Genomic DNA, 17,396 nt, shown 5'->3' with positions numbered 1-17,396 from the left:
TGTAGTTGTGCAGACCGATAGGAGGCTACTTTAACCCCAGTTTCCACCCACCCATAATCTAGCTCGGATGGGTCTATTGATGAGTGGATGGGACTGTAGCTGTGGGCAGCATTGACTGCATCTGCGTATTGTACTACAGCTTATGATTTGAGGGAGTAAACTGGGCGTTCCCCCATAGTCAATGTACAGTAAGGGCACGCCAAACTCGAGCACACACAACAGCGTCCACATTAAGCTTTGGGCATTTCAAAGTTACTTGTTTGTCTGCCGCATCTCTTGCTCCAGGTACAGGGCTAGTCTAAGTCCTGAGTACTGGTGATGACACATATTCATGCTATAACATGTGTTTGCAATCAGGAGCATCTGTAAAAATGTATTTTTATGTTCAGTAGACATTAAGAGCATCCTAATAAATTTAAATATATATGTATATTTGTTACTGTTTGATCATTAATACTTATATTATTAACAGCTGACATTAATTCAGTTAGTTATTTTTTTTCTGTACGTTCTTTTGTGAATTTATATTCCACATAGGTATTTGGCGTATCCTGTAGAGCAGAGAGCACCTAGACCCGAATTCATCAGCGCACGTATCTTCACATCCGCTCTTCGCAGTCATTAAGTCATTAAGGAAAGTAAAGCATAAAAAGGGAGTAACGTTGCACCTGGGCAAAACCATGTTGCATTGAAGGGGAAGGTAAATTTAAACTGTGGGGAAAGATTTATAGTTGGGATAGTGTATGTCCTAGATCAACTTTAAATTTCAGTGTAAAACTAAAGCTATCAAGTACTTGTGTGCTACATGAAAAAACAGCCAGTATTTATCTTATGTGCAAAATAATAAACTAAGTAGCATCCCTTGCATTGCAACATGGTTTATCCAGGAGCAAACTTACAACTTTTTTTTTGCTTTGCTCTCCTTAATGACTCAGACTCCTTGTGTTTAGTAAATGCAATACCCATTATGTTGTTTTCTATGTGCATTTCAAGCTCGCATCCTTATAGGGAACATGTCATGATGGGGACTTTAGTGCATGGTCTGCAGATCTAAAGCTAGGTACACACTACACGGTTTTCGTCCAATAATCGGCTCAATCAGCCGACATACGACCGCTCGTTCAAGTCGGGTCAGTGTGTGTTGGGACACAATGGTTGAAAGTCTGCCCAAATGGACGATTGTCGCCTCATTTGGTTGGTCGTACCGTTAAATATTTTTGTTCCAATCACGTTTCCGTTGTGTAGTGTGTATATACGTCTGACCGATCCACAACAGTGAGTACTAAATTACAATAATTGCTCACGACAACATGGCTGTAAAAAGTCGCTAAAGGAATCCCTTTATCGTCCTAAACAAGGCTAATGTGTATGCAGTCCATGGACCGAGCGATCGGACCATCGATCGCATGTAAAATCGATTGGCATAAAAAGTTGGTAGAAAATTCTGTAGTGTATACCCAGCTTTTTAGTGATGTGCAGGACTTTCCAAAATGCACCTACTTAACGTACATTGTCCCAGGAAATCAATGTTCAAATGTTGGCCACTGCGCTGCTCCAGAGTTCTCTATAATAACATTAAATCCATTACCTCTGATGGTGCATTTTCCAAAATATATTCCCCTTCAGCCCTTCACTGTTCTTCTGAATACTTCTACCCGTGGCCTGATAAAACAGACAGCTGTCGGCTCCTTGATGCTCCTTCCCAGTTCATTTCTATTTAGAAATCAAGCAAAATTGTATAGCACTTTACTGAACTGTCATCTTGATAGCGATAAAGGCACCTCTCCAGCTTGGGCCCCAGTAAAGCAATGTAGAGTATGCCGACAGTATATGAATACATTTTAAAAAATCATAATATGACCAGGCTATTTATTGAGGTGACAGGCTTAAGAAATACACACCACAGGTTGTACATGTTTTTTCATATTTAAATAATTTTGTCTCCAGTTCTGTTCCAGGAGAGTTCTCAGCGGAACACAAAGGAAAATGTTGCAAAATCTCTGTAGTTTATGAGCACAAATATGCAATTGATGTTTGTTGTATTGCCCCAGATTAATAAACGTGGATTAAGAAATGATATGATACTTAAACATCTCAAACTAGCCAATATATCCAGCAGAGGTTAAAGCACCAAAGTACTTTTTTATGTTATAATGAATCTGTTAGTTATTTGCATACAATAAATGCAATGATTATTTTAAAATAAAGTTTAACAAGGAGACACTTTAGTTATAAGAAATAAAAAGTTAGATGTATGGACTTTGTTTTTGACACCACAAGTCTCCTGCATCAATGAAACAGGAGGCGCACATCACTACTGTGTGCTGTTGGGGCACCCTGCCCGTTCCACTATATAACTCTCTGTGGCTTATTGCTTTCCTCCATTACCCCTACTCACTCCATGACACTGCCGCTGTCACATACAGACCTCATTTATCACACAAGCACATTGGACAGATTGCAGTCTCCTGCAAGGTCAGCACATTCACATCCTGAAATAATCTGTGCTTCGGTGAGCATTCTGATGATCTGATCAGCTACAGGCTGTTCTACCCCATCAACTTCATAACTGGGGATACACCGATGAGCAGGAGATGAAGATTGAAGTCATAAAGATGCTTTGATCTAATGAACCATAGAAAGGCAGCAGATTCCAAAATTTATAATGAAAAAAAAAGTTGTGTTTATATTTTTGACTCTTCTTGAGAAACGATATGGGGTGTTGACAGTTCTCTGCTCCTCTGAATATGAACCAATGCCCCAGACTTCATCTGCACATTCTGTTCTTTACCGGAAACCAGAAATAGGCTATTAATAGATGATTATTAATCTTGTTTTGTGCTCCACGTTTCATGGAAAACTACTGTGTATCACCCATGAGCATGTTTTTCATCCTCTGCTTTTACTGTGACTAAGTACCAGCTCCACCACAAGACCTACCACAGATCTGGAGAGTGAGGACTAACCCACTGGAAAGAAATACAACCACTTGGTGACACTAAACCTAAATGGTTGGATGGCATTTCAACAATAAAAAAAATATGAGCCTCTGATAAATTAATAGTTACATTGACTTTGCAGGTTTCAAACATTTTACAAATGGAGGTAACATTATAAATTACATTATAGTAAAGCCTTTAGCTATGTCCCACAGCAAATATTGATAGAAAGTTGAAATGTTTGGGATGGGATTTAAAAGGGGTTGAATATATGCGATATTGGTTGAAGCACAGAGCGCAGAGAGCCTTGTATACAGAGTGCACTCAGAGGAGGGAAAGAATACCAGTGGAGTACCCCAGGGATCAGAACTTGGCCCAGTGCTCTTCATTATCTTTATTGGCAATATTACTAATGTTATTGAAGGGGAAGTCTGTCTTGTTTTACAGATTATACAAACATGTGCTACAGGACACACCAGGGAAGATGGTAAACAGAATTATTCATGATCTAGGTAAACTAGAGAAATTGTCAAAATTGTGGTAATGACAGTTTAGTGCAAAAATGAAACTCATACACTTGAGTCTAAAAAACAAAAAGGCTGGAGAATAATACTAACAGCAACATTATATCAACTACTGAGGAGGAACAGAATTTAGGGGGTAAATTTATCAAGCTGCGGGTTTGAAAAAGTGGAGATGTTGCCTATAGCAACCAATCAGATTCTTGCTCTCATTTTGTAGAATGCACTAAATAAATGAAAACTAGGGGCCTGATTCATTAAGGATCTTAACTTGAGAAACTTCTTATTTCAGTCTCCTGGACAAAACCATGTTACATTGCAAGGGGTGCAAATTAGCATTCTGTTTTGCACATAAGTTAAATACTGCCTGTTTTTTCATGTAGCACACAAATACTTGATAGCTTATTTGTACACTGAAATTTAAAGTTGATATGTGTGTGCTACATGAAAAAACAGGCAGTATTTAACTTATAAGCAAAACAGAATACTAATTTGCACCCCTTGCAATGTAACAAAGTTTTGTCCAGGAGACTGAAATAAGAAGTTTCTCAAGTTAAGATCCTTAATGAATCAGGCCCTAAAATCTGAATTGCTATAGGCAACATCACTACTTTTTCAAACCAGCAACTTGATAAATTTACCCCTAGGAGTCTCTATTTCAGGAAAGTTAAAGATAGACAAGCAATGTAATAAAGCAATAGGAAAGGTAAGTCAGGTGTTAGGACCCTAGTGTATGTGTGCTTGTGTGTTAGGGAATTTAGACTGTAAACTCCAATGGGGAAGCGACTGGTGTGAATGACAAATATTTTATGCACAGTGCTGCGTAATATGGTGGTGCTATATAAATAAACAATAAAAATAAATAGGTTGTATAGTGAGAGGAAATAGAATAAAAAAGAGAGAGGTGGTGATTCCATTATATAAGTCATTGGTGCGTCCCCCTCCGGGGATACTACAGGGGAGGAGAGCAGAAGAAGGGGAGTGGAGCAGTGGAAGGGGAGGTGAGCAGAGGAAGGGGAGTGCAGTGGAAGGGGAGGTGAGCAGAGGAAGGGGAGTGGAGCAGTGGAAGGGGAGGTGAGCAGAGGAAGGGGAGTGCAGTGGAAGGAAGGAAGTGGAGGGGAGCAGAGGCAGGAGAAGGAGAGGGGAAGGGAAGCAAACAGTGGCAGGGGAGGGGAGCAAAGAAGGGCAACAAAATTGTGCATAGTCTAAATCACAAAACTTACCAGGAAATGCTAATGGCCTAAACATAGCTTGGTACAGAGAAAGGAATGAAGGGATATGACAGTACCTTTAAAAAATATCAACAGGTATGATAGGTGCTTTCACATTTACCAAGAGCTTTAACATGGTCTATCAAGGGGAAGGGAGCACAGGAAGGGGAGAGGAGCAGAGGAAGGGGGAGGAGAGCAGAGAAAGGACAAGGGAGGAAGGGGAGGAGAGCAGTGGAAGGGGGAGAGGAGCAGAGGACTTGGAGGATAAGGGCACAGAGGAAGAGGACCAGAGGAAGGGAAGGAAAACACTGGAAGGGGAGGGGAGCAGAGGTAGCGGAGAGGAGTAGAGGACAGGGAGGGGATCAGCGGAAGGGGAGAGAAGCAGAGGAAGGGGAGGGGGCAGGTAAAGGGGAGGGGAGCAGAGTAAAGGGAGAGGAGCAGTGGCAGGGGAAGAGAGCAGAGGAAGGGGAGCAAAGCAGAGGAAGGAGAAGTAGTTGAGGGGAGCAGAGGAAGGGGAGGGGGCAGCAGAAGTAGAGGGGACAGAAGAAAGGGCAGTGGAGCAGATTAAAGCCAGAGGAGAGTAAGGGAAGGGAACAGGGCCATCTTAACAACATTACGGGCCCCCGGGCAAAGCAGTGCATTGGGGGCCCCTATAATATATATATATATATGTATATATATATATACATATATATATATAGGCCCCGATGTACTGCTTTTTTTAAATGTACTCGCTCAGTGACATTTGTAGTTTTTCTTTTGCAGGATTTTTTTTTTTGCAGGATTATTTATTCTTATTAAGAGCCTTGCCTATGGGGCCCCCGTGCCCGTGGGGCCCCCGGGCACCTGCCCATCGTGCCCAATGGAAAAGATGGCCCTGGAAGGGAACAGTGGCTGGGGAGGAGAGCAGAGGAAGGGGAGGTGAGCAGAGCAGAGGAAGGAGAAGGAGCTGAGGGAGCACAGGAAGAGGAGGGGGCAGCAGAGGGGGAGGGACAGAGGAAAGAGAGGGGAGCAGTGGCAGGTGAGGGGAGCACATGAAGGGGAAAGAGCAGTGGAAAGGGAGGGGGCAGAGGAAAGGGAGCGGAGCAGAGTAAAGGGACTGGAGAGGAAGGGAAGGGAACAGTGGCAGGGGAGGGGAGGGGAGGAGATCAGAGGAAGGGAAGGAGAGCAGAGGGAGAAAAAGTAGCGGAGGGGAGCAGAGGAAGGGCAGGGGTCAGTGGAAGGGGAGGGGGCAGAGGAAAGGGAGGAAAGCAGAGGAAGGGGAGCAGATTAAGAGCAGTATTAGAAGAGGTCATTTACGAACTCTAGAGTGTAGTAGGTTTAGGGGAAATCTGAGGTAAATATCCTTCACTGAAAGGGTAGTGGATAGGTGGCATAGCCTCCCAACAGAGGTGGCAGAAGCTAATACATTAGGGGAATTTATATACGCTTGGGATAGACACAAAGTTATTTTAGCTATAATATTCATTACTTAGTATACATTAATGAAATATAGTGACTTTACTTGTTTTTCATTTCTACTTTCCTTATTACTCTCTCAATGTGATTTTTTTTGCTTGTCTCTCACTTAGCTATTATATAACTCAGGAAAGCAAAAGAATATCATGGCTGCCTTTAGCTCCAGTGCAGTACTTTACAGTTTAAAGTTTTATTTCATGTAAGCAAATTTTTCATTGAATTTTTTTACATTAGAAAAACCTTAACAACATTAAACTAAAGCAGAACTCACATAGGGGTAGTAACAGTGTCATAAAATCAAACGTACACTATTTAAGCATAGTATTTAAGCATAGTGTATATCAGATAATATTGGTGTTTAAACATGCCATATAAGATTAAAGAAAACATTAAAAAAAAAAATTTTTTTGTGAAGTGTCCTTAGTCCACAAAAAGTGGTCTTTATCATTTCAAAATAAGCATATATCTCTATAATTACAGTTAAAGGTTTAAATATATTAGTCTAAGGGGTAAATGTATCAAGCTGAGAGTTTTCCGGCGGGTTTGAAAAAGTGGAGATGTTGCCTATAGCAACCAATCAGATTCTACCTATCATTTTGTAGAATGTACTAAATAAATGATAGCTAGAATCTGATTGGTTTTTCAAACCCGCCGGAAAGCTCTCAGCTTGATACATTTACCCCTAGATGTGCAGAACATTGCACCTTCTTTACATCAGTAACAGCAAAGAAACTAGTGGAGAAGAAGTGGATGCATTTCGATGTCCTTAAATCTGAGCCCTTTGCATGAATAAAAAATACTCCACAGTTCCCCAAAAAGTGGGAACAAATGTATCTCCTTTCCCAGTAGCTTATTTGAATATGTTAACAAATATTATTTTAGCTCTTTTGTTGCTTAGAGCAGAACTTTATTTTAACATACTGTAGATGAGAGAGAACTATAGTCTTACCATCCCGTCAAAAGGGAGGCTCTGACTAATGAGAAATATTAATCAGAAACTGCTGAATGCTGCCATATATCTATGTTAGTCCATCACACTTCCTTAGTCACAACAATGCATCAGGTTGTAGACAGCGTCGGAATGGCCTGCCGGGCAGCCAGTCTAATCACCGGTAGGCCCGGCCTTGTTGAAGCGGAGCTTACGTGGAACACCTGACTGGCGATGTCGGCGGCGCCAGTGTAAGTAACAAACACACTACTGCGCGGCTCTCTGCACCTGCGCGGTAGTGGGTTTCTGAATTTATTCAAGGCAGAGACTGGGGATGTTGTAAGACCTCAGCGGAGCCGGGATAAAGAGCCCCCCTCCCCTCACACATCAATCACGAGACGCCAGGATTCTTTCTGTCATATCACTAGAAAATGACTAACGTCTGGCGCCCTCTGTGCCTGTCAATTAGTGGCGGCGACTTTCATGAAGAATCCTGGACGGACCCCTAGTAATGCAGACAGGATCATATAGTTGCTGCTTTCACTAATACACCAGTGGCCCCTGCGAGACACCACATTACAGGGCAGATTATATTTCAGGCATTGGTGTCCGGCAGCTGGACTGGGCTGCTCAGTGATGCAGATCTGATTCATCAACGTTTACCATGAAATAACTATTGTCATGAATGTGAACTCTCAGGACATTAGTGTTTTTGGAGCGAAACTTGTGTAAGTCCTGAAACCTTTACAAGTTGGAGTTTGGTGATTATACATACTTGCCAACTTTCCCGGAATGTCCGGGAGACTCCCGCATTTTGCGAGAGTCTCCCGGACTCCCGGGTGAGTGTGGCAATCTCCCGAATTCTGCCCACTTCACTAGGAAGTGCCCCACTTCCTAGTGAAGTGGGCAGAATTAGATCCCAAACGCTGCGATTCCAGGTGAATCGCGGTGTTTGGCCCCGCCCCTGCTGTCCAATGGCGCAATTTGCGTCATGACATCACAGGGGGGCGGAGCCGAAATGACGCGATTTCGCTCGCCCGCCCCCTCACACCCACCTCCACTGGCTGGCTCCCGGAAGGGAGCTGAAGAAAGTAGGTAAGTATGCGATTATACCATGATCAGTATGAGTGAATGTTATAGCTGGACAGTTATTTTAAGTCTACATTATAAGTACTATTTGAAGTTGGGACACTGTTTTGTACAATTCCTGGTTATTCTGTAATAGGAATCTGTAAAAAATGAGTGTCAGATGCAGAGCGGGTGATACACAATGTACCTGGGTGTGTCCTACATAAACCCTGGGGGAGGGGGACCGACCAGATACTGACCTACAAACCACAGCCAAATATTCAGGAGACAATCCCTGCACCCGGTACATAATGTTACCTGGGCTGAATGTATAGATAATAATAACAATAATGATGATGATAACCAGGAATTGTTTTCACTTCAGCAGGGGAGGAGAAGTTTCTACTGCGGCTGTCTTCCTGTTATCACTAGTCGCGGCCGCCCAGAGGAGCAGGATGCCGGAGCTTTTCACAGTCACAGGTAAGTGACTCAGTGCGCTCCCAAGCCAGCCAGCCTGTTATTTTTTTAAGCAGAAAAGAACATGGCGAGTGAGAAGGGGCCGAGGCAGCATGGCAGAGTGTGAAGGGGGGTCAAAGCAGCATGGCACAGGGTGAAGGGGGGTCAAAGCAGCATGGCACAGTGTGATGAAAGGGGGCCAGGAGAAGGGGGGGGAGCAAAAGCAGCATGGTGGGCGCAGTGTGATCATAAGGAGGCACAGCATGGTGATTAAGGGACACAGTAGTGTGTGATGGCACAGCGGGCTTGTGGAAATGTAATGTGTGTGTGGTAGGTGGTGGCTAAGTATTAATTGTGGGTCCTATTGATTTAACGCCGGGGCTGGTTGGAATTTTCTAAATGTACCCATTATTTTTTTCAAATAGGGCCCCAACATTCCAGGATCCAGACAAGCCGCAACTAAAGAAACCAGCAGCCAAGAACAGGTAGGACAGTCTGTCAAATGTTCTGAGTCTGGTGCAGGCTTGACTAACCTGTGGCACTCCAGGTGTTGTGAAACACAAGTCCCAGCATACCCTTCCAGCAATAAGCTGCTATATATTGTCAAAGCATGCTGGGGCTTGTAGTTTCAGAACACCTGGAGTGTCACAGGTTAGCCAAGCCTGGTCTAGTGGGACAATCCTGATTTTTGGTGATTGTTCTGCCTAATCTAAGGGGCAGGTCAAGACTGTGTACTCTATATGCACACACTGCATTCTTTATATACTACACTATAGTGCTAGCTGTCCTTCGTGGGCTGACCACTCCCCCTCTAGTGTCTGGTCACGCCTCTATGATGGCTGGCCACACCCCCTCTGGTGGGCCCCTAGTGTTGCAGTCCCCCGGTGGGCCCTTCATGCCCCAGTCCGACACTGGTTGTAGATATTACTCCCCTGCAGCCTAAAATGATGTTTCACATGCAAATTTCACACCCAGTATCTGAATTTCCTCCTAACTCTAAATAAATCCCAATAAGTGTCATACTCTTTTCTTTTATTGCTTTTTTACATATTAAGATCGGCAACACCAGACAATGTTAGAGTAAAATATGTTCATTATGTTATATGTCATTATATTATTTTTATTACTCTCAGTATACAAGGAACAGGAAAACTACTGCACCAATAATACAAAAATGATCTTCCCCTGTTGATTGTTGGCATACTAACCTAATGTGACTTTATGTATCCCTACCAATCAACATGTACCATTGCAGTGCGCTATCGTGCCTATAACATTTTATATGAAATTAGATTTTTACTGAGAATTTGTCTTGAATACACTTTGCACATCTTCTATTCCTCAGGGTCTGCATTGTTGATAATGGGCTACACTGAGTCAGCATTGTTCAGCACTCACATGTAATGAATAGGAGGGATAGTATCGTTGGTCAACAGACTCCTGACTGTATTGTGTTCTATCAGTACAGAATGGTGGGAACTTTCAACTTCCAAGGTCCCAACGCCAAATGTTCTGAATACTAAGATATGCAAAACATCAAGTTATGGCAACAAATTTAAAACCTCGGAACGTGAAACCAACGGACACAAAGGACGTTGTCAAGGAGACGGATACATTTTCAAATTGCTTAAAAAAACAAGGAACAAAGCTACTTGTTAGAGCCCGTAGTATCAGTTTAAGCATTATTTTCTGTGAATAGTTTAATATCCGGAGAGTTTATTATTCTTTTGAGTCCTGTTTATATTTTGGTGTTCCTGCTTATCCCCACCAATGACTCGGAGTAACGCATATTAAAACAAGCACAATTACATAAGCCCGTGCCAGCAATAATATGATAACCATCTCTCCAAGAGGTTTTTTCTCTCTCCCATTCATATTGTACATTAGAAAAGCGTAGAAGTCGTGGGGAACATTTTGTTTTCCAGATATGGAGCAATCTGTTTAATTAAATTATTGAAAATTTCAAATGTAGTCAAATGTTGGACACAGAGTTGCAGAATCGTATTTTATAGCATTAAAATGTCATATGTGTATATAAAGCATTATGAGCAAATGATTGCAATACTACATTAAATGGCTCCAGTACCATGTATTTACAGATAACTAATCTCGCTGCCGTTACGTCACTTTTGCTATTTGCTCCAATAATGCTTTTTATTAGTCATTTGCCTGTCTCTAATCTGTCGCCTTCTTTTCCTGCTGGAATCAGCTGACAAATGCCAAAGCTGCCGTCTGCAAATAAGATGAACTGGAGATAGATTCAGCAGTCTTCTAATATAAGGGAAATATGGCCGTCACCTCTATGCATTGTGGGAAAGATAGTGAAGGCAGCAGTGTCTTTCTGAATTGTTTAGTAGCTAGACAAAAGTTTATTTGATGTTTTAAATATAATAAAGTGCTTTTTGTATGCACACATAACAAATCTAGTTTATATGCTCGATTACATTAGTAGCTTAAGGCAGGGCCATAACTAGGGCTGTGCGACAGAGGCAACCGCCCTGGGCGCAACGCTGAAGGGAGGCGCAATTTAGGAATATTTTAGGTTCATTTGGTTAAAATTGAGGGCTAGGGGGGCGGCATTTGTCTTTCTCGCCCCAGGCGCTAGAATTTACGGCTCTGGTATACTATTAAGTTACCTTTATTGTACAGTTTCACATATAGGGGGAGATCAATTTAGTGCGATGTATCTTCGGAGCAGTGCGCAAAGACACATTGAAGATGGAATGTACGCTAATTTTTTTCTCATGTCACATAGAGGTGCGCAGAAAATTAGTGGAGATTCCTTACTGTAATTGGTGGAAATGTGTGCATCTAAACATCAAGGCGATGTTCTGCAGCTCCTCGCTCCTAATTGAATCCCTCCCTTAGAATTAGTGAATTTAATTTCTGCAGTTTTATTTCTTGTTAATTCAGGGTTATACTTGTGTGCCCCTTATTCTGACCTGTAGAGAGGTCACGGGGCACACAAACACAAACAACTGAGAGGTCAGTCTCTAGTCTCTTTCTCTGCAAATACAGGGTGCAGGGTTACCCATGGGTAGGCTGCAGGGGAGCCCAGCAGCAACTAATGGTTCCATCATTGAGAAGGCTATTGTTATCCAGAAACCAAATGGCTTCACTTTGAAATTGTCACAGCACTCGCGATATTTCTTTATTGAGACCACCACTGCGGTTTATGGATGATACATAAAAAAAGGAGAAATCGTGTACACAAAGTGTACAGTCATGCCCAAGTGTTTTGAGAATGAAACAAATATTATTTTTCACAAAGTTTGCTGCCTCAGTTTTTATGATGACAATTTGCATATACTCCAGAATGTCATGAAGATTAATCAGATGAATTGCAATGAATTTCAGTCACTCTTTGCCATAACAATGAACTTTAACCCAAAAACAACATTTTCACTGCATTTCAGCCCTGCCACTGACATGAGGTCAGTGATTCTCTCGTTAACACATGTGAGATTGTTGATGAGGACAAGGCTGGAGATTACTCTGTCATGCAGATTGAGTTAGAATAACAGACTGGAAGCTTTAAAAGGTGTGTGGTGCTTGAAATCATTGTACTTCCTCTGTTAACCATTGTTATGTGCAAGGAAACACATGCAGTCATCATTGCTTTGCACAAAAAGGGCTTCTCAGGCAAGGACATTGCTGCTAGTAAGATTGCACCTAAATCAACCATTTATCGGATCATTAAGAACTTCAAGGAGATAGGTTCTCTGATGAATCCACCTTCAGAATGTTTGGGGCATCTGTAAAAACTCTTATCCAGAGAAGTAAAGGTGAGCGCTATCATCAGTCCTGTGTCATGCCAACAGTAAAGCATCCTGAGACCATTCATGTGTGGGGTTGCTTCTCAGCCAAGGGAGTGGGCTCACTCACAATTTTGTCTAAGAACACAGCCATAAATAAAGAATGCTACCAAAACATCCCCCCAAGAGCAACTTCTCCCAACCATCCAAGAAAAGTTTGGCGATGAACAATGCCTTTCCCAGCATGATGGAGCACCTTGCCATAAGGCAAAAGTGATAACTAAGTGGCTCAGGGATCAAAACATCAACATTTTGGGTCCATGGCCAGGAACCTCCCCAGACCTTAATCCCATTGATAACTTGTGGTCAATCCTCAAGAGGCGGGTGGACAAACAAAACCCACAAATTCTGACAAACTCCAAGCATTGATTAGGGAAGAATGGGCGTCCATCAGTCAGTATGTGGCCCAGAAGTTGATTGACAGCATGACAGGGCGAACTGCAGAGGTCTTTAAAAAAAAGGGTCAACACTGCAAATATTGACTCTTTGCATAAACTTAATGTAATTGTCAATAAAAGCCTTTGACATTTATGAAATGCTTGTAATCTTACTTCAGTATACCATAGCAACATCTGACAAAAGGTCTAAAAATACTGAAGCAGCAAACTTTGTGAAAACCAATACTTGTGTCTTTCTCAAAACTTTTGGCCCCTGCACCCATTATAGGTCCTCCTCTGAGAGATTGTGACTGAGTTATAAAGTGGGAATGTTACTCATTTACCTTGTGCATTCTTTCTAAATACTCTAGATCTGATTAGAGCCATATTATTTGCTTTCCTGTGTTTACAATACGAAGAGCGCATGTCAATCCATCACAGGTATAAGACCACCTTACCAGACTCCTCTGGGACAAGGTGTTTGTGAATGATCTGAAGTATTGTGTCTCTTACCATCCAAATCTTGACACGTGGTTCTTCTGCTGCGGAATGTCTGGGACCACGAACACTAGGGGGAGACTTGGGGAACCTCCTGGCCCACCCCTAACTGTGACCACAAACATAGATTTACCACACCGTTTTGGTGCAGAAACCACCTGGCACATATATTGACAAATAATAGGGCAGCCACTCATTTTTATATCTTTTTTTTTTTTCTATAAAAGTAATCTTTGTTTGAGTAAATAATCACAAAAGTCTCACATAAAGAATTTCAATTCAATGTAGTAAAAGATCAGGATTTGGAATACGAACAACACATCATTACATGTAAATGAATAACAAGAAATGACTTCTCATTAGTGTCTGTATACTTAACTGCCTTATTAGTGAGGAACCTCAGGCACATTAGCCTAGAAAACACAAATAGACTTAACTAACACGAATAGATTACCATTCACTAAATTATGAACCTGAATAACTTTTTTTGCGTGTCTTCACAAAAGACATAGAACACCTATCACATTCCACAACTCAATCCCCCTAAAGAAAGAAATTAGTAAAGGTTCGCCTTGGTCTTTGATGGCACTCTCTTTAACCTTTAACCTTTTTTCATGCATCTAGACTGCGCAAATAGGCTTTGAAATCAGCAATGATAAAGTTTAGGATCACAGTATGAGTCCTTTTTTGTTCCCGGTGATTGAATTTCACTCCTCACTTGAAAAATATTGATGTAGTGCAGTTTGAACCATATAGAATACTCATGAAGCGCAGGACGTCCGCTCCTCGTAGGTGGCAGCTAAGACACAAAACGTCCGCCAGCAAACTCAGTGCCTCTGTTTAATTGTATTCTGGCACTTGTAATTCCAGAAACTTATTTAGCAATGATCATCAGATAACTTGAAAGAAAATACTTCTGACAATGTGAATCAGTTAAGCAGTCCTTCAGACCTAATTCCCTCTATTCCTAACACCTGCACCCTATTACAATATCTTGGTCCAACAGCATGAATTTTAAGTATAACCAGCTTTACTTGTCTGCTGCTTGGCATTATGTCTCAAAACGTAGCTTCTCACACCAGCCCCTCTTATTGTATTTAGACTCATCCCTGTGTGTCTCTCCTTCAGTGATTCTCTGTTTCTTTACTTACTTTATAGCTTTCTCCTCACCGGAGCAGATTTAATTAGACGAGAGGTGATGCGATTTGTCTCTGTGACAGTCTGCGTGTTGGAGCTTTTACAGAAATCTCTACTCATATTCCCCCGTGTCCCATAAAGGTGCGCAGAAAAAAAAGCTGAGATTTCTTATCATCATAGCTGTCAATATGCACATGTGAACTTTGAGGCACCTCGTGCTGAATTAATTCTGCCCCACTGCATTTGACTCCTCTTCTCACGGTGTCTGGCCCCTCCCCTTACTGTGTCTGACTCCTCCCCTCACTGTGTCTGACTCCTCCCCTCACAGGTAAAATGCATTCACAACAGGATGTGCGTAAGTTCTGTAGAGGATGCGGACATTTTTTTTTAACATTTTACAATTGTAAAAGACCCATTGTGTCTTTTTTTTTCCAATCATGCCCCATTACCTGTCTACTGTCACAGGCCAGATACATTGCCTAGTAAACTGTATCTAGCATCACCTGAAACACGCATGAATCCTTCTGTCCTGGTTTGGGGGGGCGAGGAGCCACTGTAAGGTTGAAAAAATGTACCGTCTCCCCTACTTCTCCACACGCTGTACAATTCAAACCAACAGGCGCAGCGGTTGACTTGAAATGCTGTACCTTTGCCCCATCATACAGCCATTTTGTTTGCCAGTAGAGGCTGTATTATGGAAGTCTGATAAAGAAGCACTGATGTAATGCTGTGAGTAGTCACAGCACGATACAGGAATGAGAGGAATTACTCCTTCGCACTGTTTAAGCCAAGCTACAGTGGAAAGTCCAGGTAGTTTTGAACAGTGTATTCTGCCCAGGGGAGGTAACAATAAGAGTTGCAGGAAATGCTGCGGTTACGGGGCCCAGGGTTGAGCTGGGTCAACCCCTCCTCCCCTCCGAAAATCCTGTTTTCCCCAAAGGCTCCCACGATGCAATGTTCTGCCCCTGATTGCACCTCCATGTTTTAATATACAAATACCACTATTAGGGGTAAAGATCTCTTTAAAATGGTTAACCATGCCATCATGACAGAGGCGGAACTACCATTAGTGCGGCAGGTGCCGTTTACCAGGGCCCTTAGAGATAATGGGGCCAGCTGCAGGAGGTTCGGGGGCCCTGGTTCCCTCCTCCCCGCCTCCCTGCACCGGCGCCCACAGCTAGCTAATTCCGCCTCTGCATCATAATATTTGTTGTAGTCTGTACAATAACCAAACATCCCGTCACCCAAAAGCCAAAACATAAAAAGATCATCGTTATAGTATACATAATGAATAGCTCTATTTCTAGACACTGCTGCTGCCCCTTACTTTATGAAAAATGTTTCTCTTATCCCACAATATAGTCCATGTGCGGCTGACTTACATCTCTAGCGTAGAAATCTGGCATATTTCATATATTAGTAACTTCACTATGTTCTGGTATTCACTATTTAGCTGCTTCACATTTCAAGCCAGAAGGCCTGTCACCAATATAATGTAGATATATCTTAGTACTTCATAATATAAGTCCGTCTTTGTGCTATTTTGATAGAAAACACACTGGATGAAAAATGTAAGTTGCATATTGAAGCTGTTATTTTGCTGCATGAACTGTGTTTGTTCTATAGGAGTTAAACACAATATATTCCACATGTAGTATATTTATAGCATAAAAAGTGTTTATCATTTGGTTAAAGGGACACTGTCATCAGTATTGTATATAAAATAAATATTAATCTTAAGTCAAAGTTATGTATTTTCTACAGATTTGGAGCACAATATTATTAATACTATAATGTATACACTGGCAAACGCAGAATTTGTAGAGGGGGGTTTCCATACCATGCCGCCAGTGGGCGTTACCAGCATGCATGGGGGCATGGCTTTAATTTTAGACAGTGCTTGGCTGCTCTCCAACTCTTCCTATCCCCATAATATACATGGGCAATGCTGCGTGCACTACTGTTAGGTGCATGCAGCTCTCCCTTTTCAAGCAGAGCCATGTGAAGCGGGAGCAGGGTCCAGCCACCTCAATTATACAGTGCCCCAGGCTCGGAGGGGGGTTTCCAGGCACTAGGAAACCCAGCCTCAGTTTGCCTATGGTATATCTGGGCAATTCAGACTTGTAGAATGTATTATCATGTCAGATATTCAACGGACGTGGCATCTGCTAGAATGCACTCAACAGTGGTCGAAGTGGGCTGGCATATAGTGCCACTTTTCCTACTGCCTTCACTGCAAAACTATCAGAGTCCATTCACTTACATTTCCCATACCAACACTTCTAAATTTCCACTCTGAGCACTGGACTCACCCTAGAACAACTGATCTGATACCTAGTACATCAGAACCATTAGATGTCATCCTCCATTAATTTCTGTGCAAAAACACTGCTGTGCATTTTATTGGGAGTCATGCCACCACTTCTCCTACTGTCTTCATTGTAACACTATCATATTCCAGTCACTTACTTATTAACATGGCCCTTACAGTATTGTTATTTTTTACAGTCATCTTTTACTGCCAGTGCGATATTTGTGGAACAGTCACACCTGCTGATCCGGACAGTGCCAAGTGTTCCTCCTTGGTATCAACATCACAGTGGACTCAGATAAGAGCTGTTTTTATGCTACCTTTTATAATGAAGTAATTGCAAGTGAGAGCTGAGGATTCTGTCTGTAGCACATCTATCGAGCATTTGAAAAAATGTACACTGCTTTCATTCGACGGTTTCATTGATTGTCCAGCAATTTCTACACCATGAGCACCATTTTTCCCTATGTTTTTAGATCCTAGATCAGTGGCTCCCAAACTTTTTCAGTTCGCGGCACCCTTAGAGTCTCCATAATTTTTTCAAGGCACCCCTCCAAAATAATTAGCGAGCAGTCCCGTTTTATAAGTAATTGGGTCAAAATAACGTAATAAGTATTTAGGTCAGGACAGAAATACTTTGCAAAAATGATACACATAAATCCAATGGGAAAAGAATA

This window comes from Mixophyes fleayi, chromosome 1, assembly GCF_038048845.1.
Source record: "Mixophyes fleayi isolate aMixFle1 chromosome 1, aMixFle1.hap1, whole genome shotgun sequence".
NCBI classification, from domain to species: Eukaryota; Metazoa; Chordata; class Amphibia; order Anura; family Limnodynastidae; genus Mixophyes; species Mixophyes fleayi.
Note: the sequence above shows the minus strand (reverse complement) of the source record.